At 40.0% G+C, this 8,260-nt stretch overlaps 1 non-coding gene across 1 annotated transcript; it reads right to left on the bottom strand.

The window, feature by feature from the left end:
* Positions 1-1,953: 1,953 nt before the first annotated feature.
* Positions 1,954-2,061, bottom strand: LOC112718923 (small nucleolar RNA R71). The gene has a single exon (XR_003161249.1). It is a non-coding gene; the product is annotated as a small nucleolar RNA R71 (small nucleolar RNA).
* Positions 2,062-8,260: the final 6,199 nt, after the last annotated feature.

Here is an 8,260-nt window from a genome sequence, read left to right as displayed (position 1 = left end):
AAGCTGATTGATCCTCATCAATTTAGCTCTTGAATGCAATGTCCTGCTGAAGCTTGGCTAGCCATGTCTAATTTCTTTAGACTAAAGCTTTAGACTAACATTGCATGATTCCTGGAATTCTCATTAAGAATTTTGATACCTTTATTTTCTCTTTCCACTTAATTTTCGAAAAAGCACAAAAAAAAATTACAAAATCATAAAATCCAAAAATATGTCTTGTTTGAGTCTAGAGTCTCATCTTAAGTTTAGTGTCAATTGCATGTTTTTTGTTCTTATTGCATTCATGCATGTGTCTTCATTGATCTTCAGTTGTTCTTGATGATTTCATTGCTTTGATCTTTAAATTCTATTGACTTGAGTGTTTTGTTGTTTCTCATGTGCATTATCATCTTGTTAGTGTCAGTAGTATACAAACTGCTAAGTTTGGTGTCTTGCATGCATTTGATTTTAGTTGCATTTTAATTATTCCTTATTATTAAAAATCCAAAAATATTTTTAATTTGTGTCTTTTCAAGTCAATAATACAGAGAATTGAAGATTCAGAACATACTGCAGAGGAATCACACAGAAAAAGCTGGGCATTCAAAAATGCCCAGTGAAGAAGACAGACTGGCGTTTAAACGCCAGCCAGGGTGCCTGGCTGGGCATTTAACGCCCAAAAGGGTATAGTTTTGGGCGTTAAACGCCAGAATGTGCACCATTCTGGGCGTTTAACGCCAGGATGGCAAAGGGGGAAGATTTTGTTTTCAAAATCAATTTTTTTCAAGTTTTCAAAGTTTTTCAAAATCAAATCTTTTTCAAATCATATCTTTTCAATCAAATGTTTTCAAAATCAATTTCTTTCCTTTTTCAAAGATACTTACTAACAATTAATGATTTGATTGAACATTTTTTGCCTTTTCTGTTGAGGAAGGTTTTATGTTTGAATCATATCTTTTCTTGTTAGGCAAGTCATTAATTTTTAAAATCATATCTTTTCAAATTGTTTTCAAATCATATCTTTTAAAATTGTTTTCAAATCATATCTTTTTAATCACATCTTTTTCAAAATAAGTTTTCAATCAAATCTTTTTAATTTCTAATTTCAAAATCTTTTTCAAAAATCACTAGATTTCTTTTCCACTCTTATTTTCGAAAATCAATTAAGTGCTTTTCAAAATGTTTTCAAAATCTTTTACTTAAATTTTCGAAAATTACTTCCCTTCTTCTCACATCCTTCTATTTATGGACTAACACTATTCCTTAATGCAAAATTCGAACTCCATCTTCTTTGATAAGTTCGAATTTTCTACCTCTGTCTTCCATTTTTCTTCCTCTGACACCTCAAGGAATCTCTATATTGTGACATAGAGGATTCCATATTTTCTTGTTCTCTTCTCTTTCATATGAGCAGGAGCAGAGACAAAGGCATTCTTGTTGAAGCTAACCCTGAGCCTGAAAGGACCTTGAAGCGAAAGCTAAGAGAAGCTAAAGCACAAATCTCTATGAACGGAGGTGGTTGTCAGGCACACGTTCATAGTTGAGGACCTCACAGAAATTTTCAAGGAAGAAGAAGCCATGGCAGCCGAAAACAACAACAATGCAAGGAAGGTGCTGGGTGACTTTACTGCACCTACTCCCGATTTCTATGGGAGAAGCATCTCTATCCCTGCCATTGGAGCAAACAACTTTGAGCTTAAGCCTCAATTAGTTTCTCTAATGCAACAGAATTGCAAGTTCCATGGACTTCCATTGGAAGATCCTCATCAGTTCTTAGCTGAATTCTTGCAAATCTGTGACACAGTCAAGACTAATGGGGTAGACCCTGAGGTCTATAGACTGATGCTATTCCCTTTTGCTGTAAGAGACAGAGCTAGAATATGGTTGGATTCTCAACCTAAAGAAAGCCTGGACTCTTGGGAAAAGCTAGTCAATGCCTTCTTGGCAAAGTACTTTCCACCTCAAAAATTGAGTAAGCTTAGAGTGGAAGTCCAAACCTTCAGACAGAAGGAAGGAGAATCCCTCTATGAAGCTTGGGAAAGATACAAACAATTGATCAGAAAGTGTCCCACTGATATGCTTTCTGAATGGAGCATCATAGGTATTTTCTATGATGGTCTCTCTGAACTGTCCAAGATGTCTTTGGATAGCTCTTCTGGAGGATCTCTTCATCTGAAGAAGACGCCTACTGAAGCTCAAGAACTGATTGAAATGGTTGCAAATAACCAATTCATGTACACTTCTGAAAGAAATCCTGTGAACAATGGGACTAGTCAGAAGAAAGGAGTTCTTGAGATTGACACTCTGAATGCCATATTGGCTCAGAACAAAATATTGACTCAACAAGTCAATATGATTTCTCAAAGTCTGTCTGGAATGCAAAATGCACCAAGCAGTACTAAAGAGGCTTCATCTGAGGAAGAAGCCTATGATCCTGAGAACCCTTCAATAGAAGAGGTGAATTACATGGGAGACCCCTATGGAAACACCTACAATCTTTCATGGAGGAATCATCCAAATCTTTCATGGAAGGATCAACAGAGACCTCAACAAGGTTTCAATAACAATAATGGTGGAAGAAACAGGTTTGGCAATAGCAAGCCTTTTCCATCATCTTCTCAGCAACAGACAGAGAATTCTAAGCAGAATAACTCTGACTTAGCAACCATGGTCTCTGATCTGATCAAAACCACTCAAAGTTTCATGACTGAAACAAGGTCCTCCATTAGAAATTTGGAAGGACAAGTGGGTCAGCTGAGCAAGAAAATTACTGAACTCCCTCCAAGTACTCTCCCAAGCAATACAGAAGAAAATCCAAAAGAAGAGTGCAAGGCCATCAATATGACCGAATTTGGAGAGGAAGGAGAGGAAGTGGACGCCACTGAGGAAAGCCTCAATGGGCATGCACTGACCTCCACTGAGTTCCCCAATGAGGAACCATGGGAATCTGAGGCTCAAACTGAGACCATAGAGATTCCATTGGACTTACTTCTGCCATTCATGAGCTCTGATGAGTATTCTTCCTCTAAAGAGGATGAGTATGTCACTGAAGAGCAAGTTGCCAAATACCTTGGAGCAATCATGAAGCTGAATGACAAGTTATTTGGAAATGAGACTTGGGAGGATGAATCCCCTTTGCTCACCAAAGAACTGAATGACTTGTCTAGGCAGAAACTGCCTCAAAAGAGGCAGGATCCTGGGAAGTTTTCTATACCTTGTACCATAGGCACCATGACCTTCAAGAAGGCCTTGTGTGACTTAGGGTCAAGTGTAAACCTCATGCCCCTCTCTGTAATGGAGAAATTAGGGATCTTTGAGGTGCAAGCTGCAAAAATCTCACTAGAGATGGCAGACAACTCAAGAAAACAAGCCTATGGACTTGTAGAGGATGTTCTTGTTAAAGTTGAAGACCATTACATCCCTACTGATTTCATAGTCCTAGAGAATGGGAAGTGCATGGATAAATCCATCATCCTTGGCAGACCCTTCCTAGCCACAGCAAAGGCTGTGATTGATGTTGATAGAGGAGAGTTGATCATTCAAGTGAATGAAGAATCCTTGGTGTTTAAGGCTCAAGGGTATCCCTCTGTCATCATGGAGAGGAAGCATGAAGAGCTTCTCTCAAAACAGAGCCAAACAGAGCCCCCACAGTCAAACTCTAAGTTTGGTGTTGGGAGGCCACAACCAAACTCTAAGTTTGGTGTTGAACCCCCACATTCAAACTCTAAGTTTGGTGTTGGGAAGTTCCAACACGGTTCTGAGCATTTCTGAGGCTCCATGAGAGTCCTCTGTCAAGCTAGTGACAATAAAGAAGCGCTTGTTGGGACGCAACCCAATGTTTTATAATTAATTATTTTCTTTTGTTATTTTATCTTTTTTGTAGGTTGATGATCATGAGAAGTCACAAAATTAACTGAAAAAGCAAAAACAGAATGAAAAACAGGAAGAAAAACAGCACACCCTGGAGGAAGAACTCACTGGCGTTTAAACGCCAGTGAGGCTAGCAGTTGGGCGTTTAACGCCCAGTCTGGCACCATTCTGGGGGTTTAACGCCAGAAAGGGGCACCAGACTGGCGTTAAACGCCAGAAAAGGGCAAGAACCTGGCGTTAAACGCCAGAAAGGGGCACCAGCCCGGCGTTTAACGCCAGAAATGGCTCAAAACGTGATTTTGAGTGCCATTTGGTGCAGGGATGACTTTTCCTTGACACCACAGGATCTGTGGACCCCACAGGATCCCCACCAACCCCACCACTCTCTCTCTCTCCTTCACCCATCAAAACCCATCTTTCTCTTCACCACTCACACCCTAAACACTACTTCTTCCCCCTTTTGACCGAACCACACAACCTCCTCCATATCCTCCATTTTCTTCTTCTTCTACTCTCTTCTTTCTTCTTTTGCTCGAGGACGAGCAAACCTTTTAAGTTTGGTGTGGTAAAAGCATTGCTTTTTGTTTTTCCATAACCATTTATGGCATCCAAAGCCGGTTCAACTGAGAAGGCATGACCTCAAGCCCATCACTAAAAAAAAAGATGGAGCAAACAAGAGACCCCTCTCATCATGAGATCCCTGAGATACCTCAAGGGATGCACTTTCCTCCACAAGACTATTGGGAGCAACTAAACACCTCCCTAGGAGAATTGAGTTCCAACATGGGACAACTAAGGGTGGAGCATCAAGAACAATCCATCATCCTTCATGAGATTAGAGAAGATCAAAGAATCATGAGGGAGAAGCAACAAAGACAAGGAAGAGACATTGAGGAGCTCAAGCACTCCATAGGATCTTCAAGAGCAAGAAAGAGCCGCCATCACTAAGGTGGACCCGTTCCTTGATTTCCTTGTTATTTATTCTTCTGTTTTTCGAATTTTATGCTTATGTTTATCCATGTTTGTGTCTTGTGATCATTAGTGTCTTAGTGTCTATGCCAAAAAGTTATATGAATCCATCACCTTTCTTAAATGAAAACTGTTTTTATCACAAAAGAACAAGAAGTACAGGATTTCGAATTCATCTTTAAAACTGGCTTAATTAGTTTGATGTGGTGACAATACTTTTTTTTTCTGAATGTATGCTTAAACAGTGCATATGTCTTTTGAATTTGTTGTTCATGAATGTTAAAATTGTTGGCTCTTGAAAGAATGATGAAAAAGGAGACATGTTACTGAGGATCTGAAAAATCATAAAAATGATTCTTGAAAAAAAAAAAGAGAAAAAGAGAAATAAAGTTGTGATCCAAGGCAATAAGAGTGTGCTTAAGAACCCTGGACACCTCTAATTGGGGACTCTAGCAAAGCTGAGTCACAATCTGAAAAGGTTCACCCAATTATGTGTCTGTGGCATGTATGTATCCGGTGGTAATACTGGAAGACAGAGTGCTTTGGGCCACAGCCAAGACTCAATAAGTAGCTATGTTCAAGAATCATCATACTTAACTAGGAGAATCAATAACACTATCTGGATTCTGAGTTCCTAAAGAAGCCAATCATTCTGAATTTCAAAGGATAAAGTGAGATGCCAAATCTGTTTGGAGGCAAAAAGCTACTAGTCCCGCTCATCTAATTTGGAGCTTAGTTTCATTGATAATTTGGAGTCTATAGTATATTCTCTTCTTTTTATCTTATTTGATTTTCAGTTGCTTGGGGACAAGCAACAATTTAAGTTTGGTGTTGTGATGAGCGGATAATTTGTATACTTTTTGGCATTATTTTTAGTATGTTTTTGTTATGATCTAGTTAGTTTTTAGTATATTTTTATTAGTTTTTAGTTAAAATTCACTTTTCTGGACTTTACTATGAGTTTGTGTGTTTTTCTGTGATTTCAGGTATTTTCTGGCTGAAATTGAGGGATCTGAGCAAAAATCTGATCCAGAGACTCAAAAGGACTGCAGATGCTGTTGGATTCTGACCTCCCTGCACTCGAAGTGGATTTTCTGGAGCTACAGAAGCCCAATTGGCGCGCTCTCAACGGCGTTAGAAAGTAGACATCCTGGGCTTTCCAGCAATATATGATAGTCCATACTTTGCCCAAGATTTGATGGCCCAAACCGGCGTACAAAGTCACCCTCAGAAATCCCAGCGTTAAACGCCGGAACTGGCACCAAAATGGGAGTTAAACGCCCAAACTGGCATAAAAGCTGGCGTTTAACTCCAAGAAGAGTCTCTACACGAAATTGCTTCATTGCTCAGCCCAAGCACACACCAAGTGGGCCCGGAAGTGGATTTTTATGTCTTTTACTCATCTCTGTACACCCTAGGCTACTAGTTTCTTATAAGTAGGACCTTTTACTATTGTATTTTCATCTTGGTTCCTCCGGTTCCCTCTCTGGGGCCGAAACCAATGATCACTTTTGTTCTTATGTATTTTCAACGGTAGAGTTTCTACACACCATAGATTAAGGTGTGGAGCTCTGCTGTACCTCGAGTATTAATGCAATTACTATTGTTCTTCCATTCAATTCCGCTTGTTCTTGTTCTAAGATATCACTTGTTCTTCAACTTGATGAATGTGATGATCCGTGACACTCATCATCATTCTCACCCATGAACAAGGTGATTGACAACCACCTCTGTTCTACCTTCGATTGGGTGAATATCTCTTGGATTCTTTAATCGGAATCTTTGTGGTATAGGCTGGAATTGATGGCGGCATTCAAGAGAATCCGGAAGGTCTAAACCTTGTCTGTGGTATTCTGAGTAGGATTCAATGACTGAATGACTGTGACGTGCTTCAAACTCCTGAGTGCGGGGCGTTAGTGACAGACGCAAAAGAATCATTGGATTCTATTCCGGCCTGATTGAGAACCGACAGATGAATTCCGCTATGCTGTGACAGAGCATATGCAATCGCTTTCACTGAGAGGATGGGAGGTAGCCATTGACAACGGTGAAACCCTACACAAGCTTGCCATGGAAAGGAGTAAGAAGGATTGGATGAAGACTGTAGGAAAGCAGAGAGACGGAAGGGAAGGCATCTTCATGCGCTTATCTGAAGTTCCTACCAATGAATTACATAAGTACCTCTATCTCTATCTTTATTGTTATTTTCGTTCATCACCATATCCATTTGAGTTTGCCTGACTAAGATTTACAAGATGACCATAGCTTGCTTCATACTAACAATCTCTGTGGGATCGACCCTTACTCGCGTAAGGTTTATTACTTGGACGACCCAGTGCACTTGCTGGTTAGTTGTGCGAAGTTGTGTAATGCCATGGTATTGAACACCAAGTTCTTGGGGTTCATGACCGGGGATTATGAGAGTTGTGAAAAGTATTGTTCACAATTTCGCGCACCAGTGCACGAAATTGTGATTATTAATTGCGCCATCAACATGGTACGCTCAATTGCAATCTCAACTCTTTATCACAACTTCGCACAACTAATCAGCAAGTGCACTGGGTCGTCCAAGTAATAAACCTTACGCGAGTAGGGGTCGATCTCACGGAGATTGTTGGTATGAAGCAAGCTATGGTCATCTTGTAAATCTCAGTCAGGCGGATTCAAATGGTTATGGAGGATTGATAATTAAAAGATGAATAAAACATAAAATAAAGATAGAGATACTTATGTAATTCATTGGTGAGAATTTCAAATAAGCATATGGAGGTGCTTTGTCCCTTTTGTCTCTTTGCTTTCCTACTGTCTTCATCCAATCCTTCTTACTCCTTTCCATGGCAAGCTGTATGTTGGGCATCACCGTTGTCAATGGCTACAGTCCCGTCATCTCAGTGAAAATTTTCAACGCGCTCTGTCACAGCACGGCTATTCATCTGTCGGTTCTTGATCATGTCAGAATAGAATCCAGTGATTCTTTTGCGTCTGTCACTAACGCCCCACAATCGCGAGTTTGAAGCTCGTCACAGTCATTCAATCCTTGAATCCTACTCAGAATACCACAGACAAGGTTTAGACCTTCCGGATTCTCAAGAATGCCACCATCAATTCTAGCTTATACCACGAAGATTCTGATTAAGGAATCCAAGAGATATCCACTCAAGCCTTGTTTGCATGTAAAACGGAAGTGGTTGTCAGGCACGCGTTCATAAGTGAGAATGATGATGAGCGTCACATAATCATCACATTCATCAAGTTCTTGAGTGCAAATGAATATCTTGGAACAAGAATAAGCTGAATTGAATAGAAGAACAATAGTAATTGCATTAATACTCGAGGTACAGCAGAGCTCCACACCTTAATCTATGGTGTGTAGAAACTCCACCGTTGAAAATACATAAGAACAAAGTCTAGGCATGGCCGTGAGGCCAGCCACATGATCTAA

Source organism: Arachis hypogaea, chromosome 10 (assembly GCF_003086295.3).
Source record: "Arachis hypogaea cultivar Tifrunner chromosome 10, arahy.Tifrunner.gnm2.J5K5, whole genome shotgun sequence".
NCBI classification, from domain to species: Eukaryota; Viridiplantae; Streptophyta; class Magnoliopsida; order Fabales; family Fabaceae; genus Arachis; species Arachis hypogaea.
This window is presented reverse-complemented; position numbering and strand designations above follow the sequence as displayed.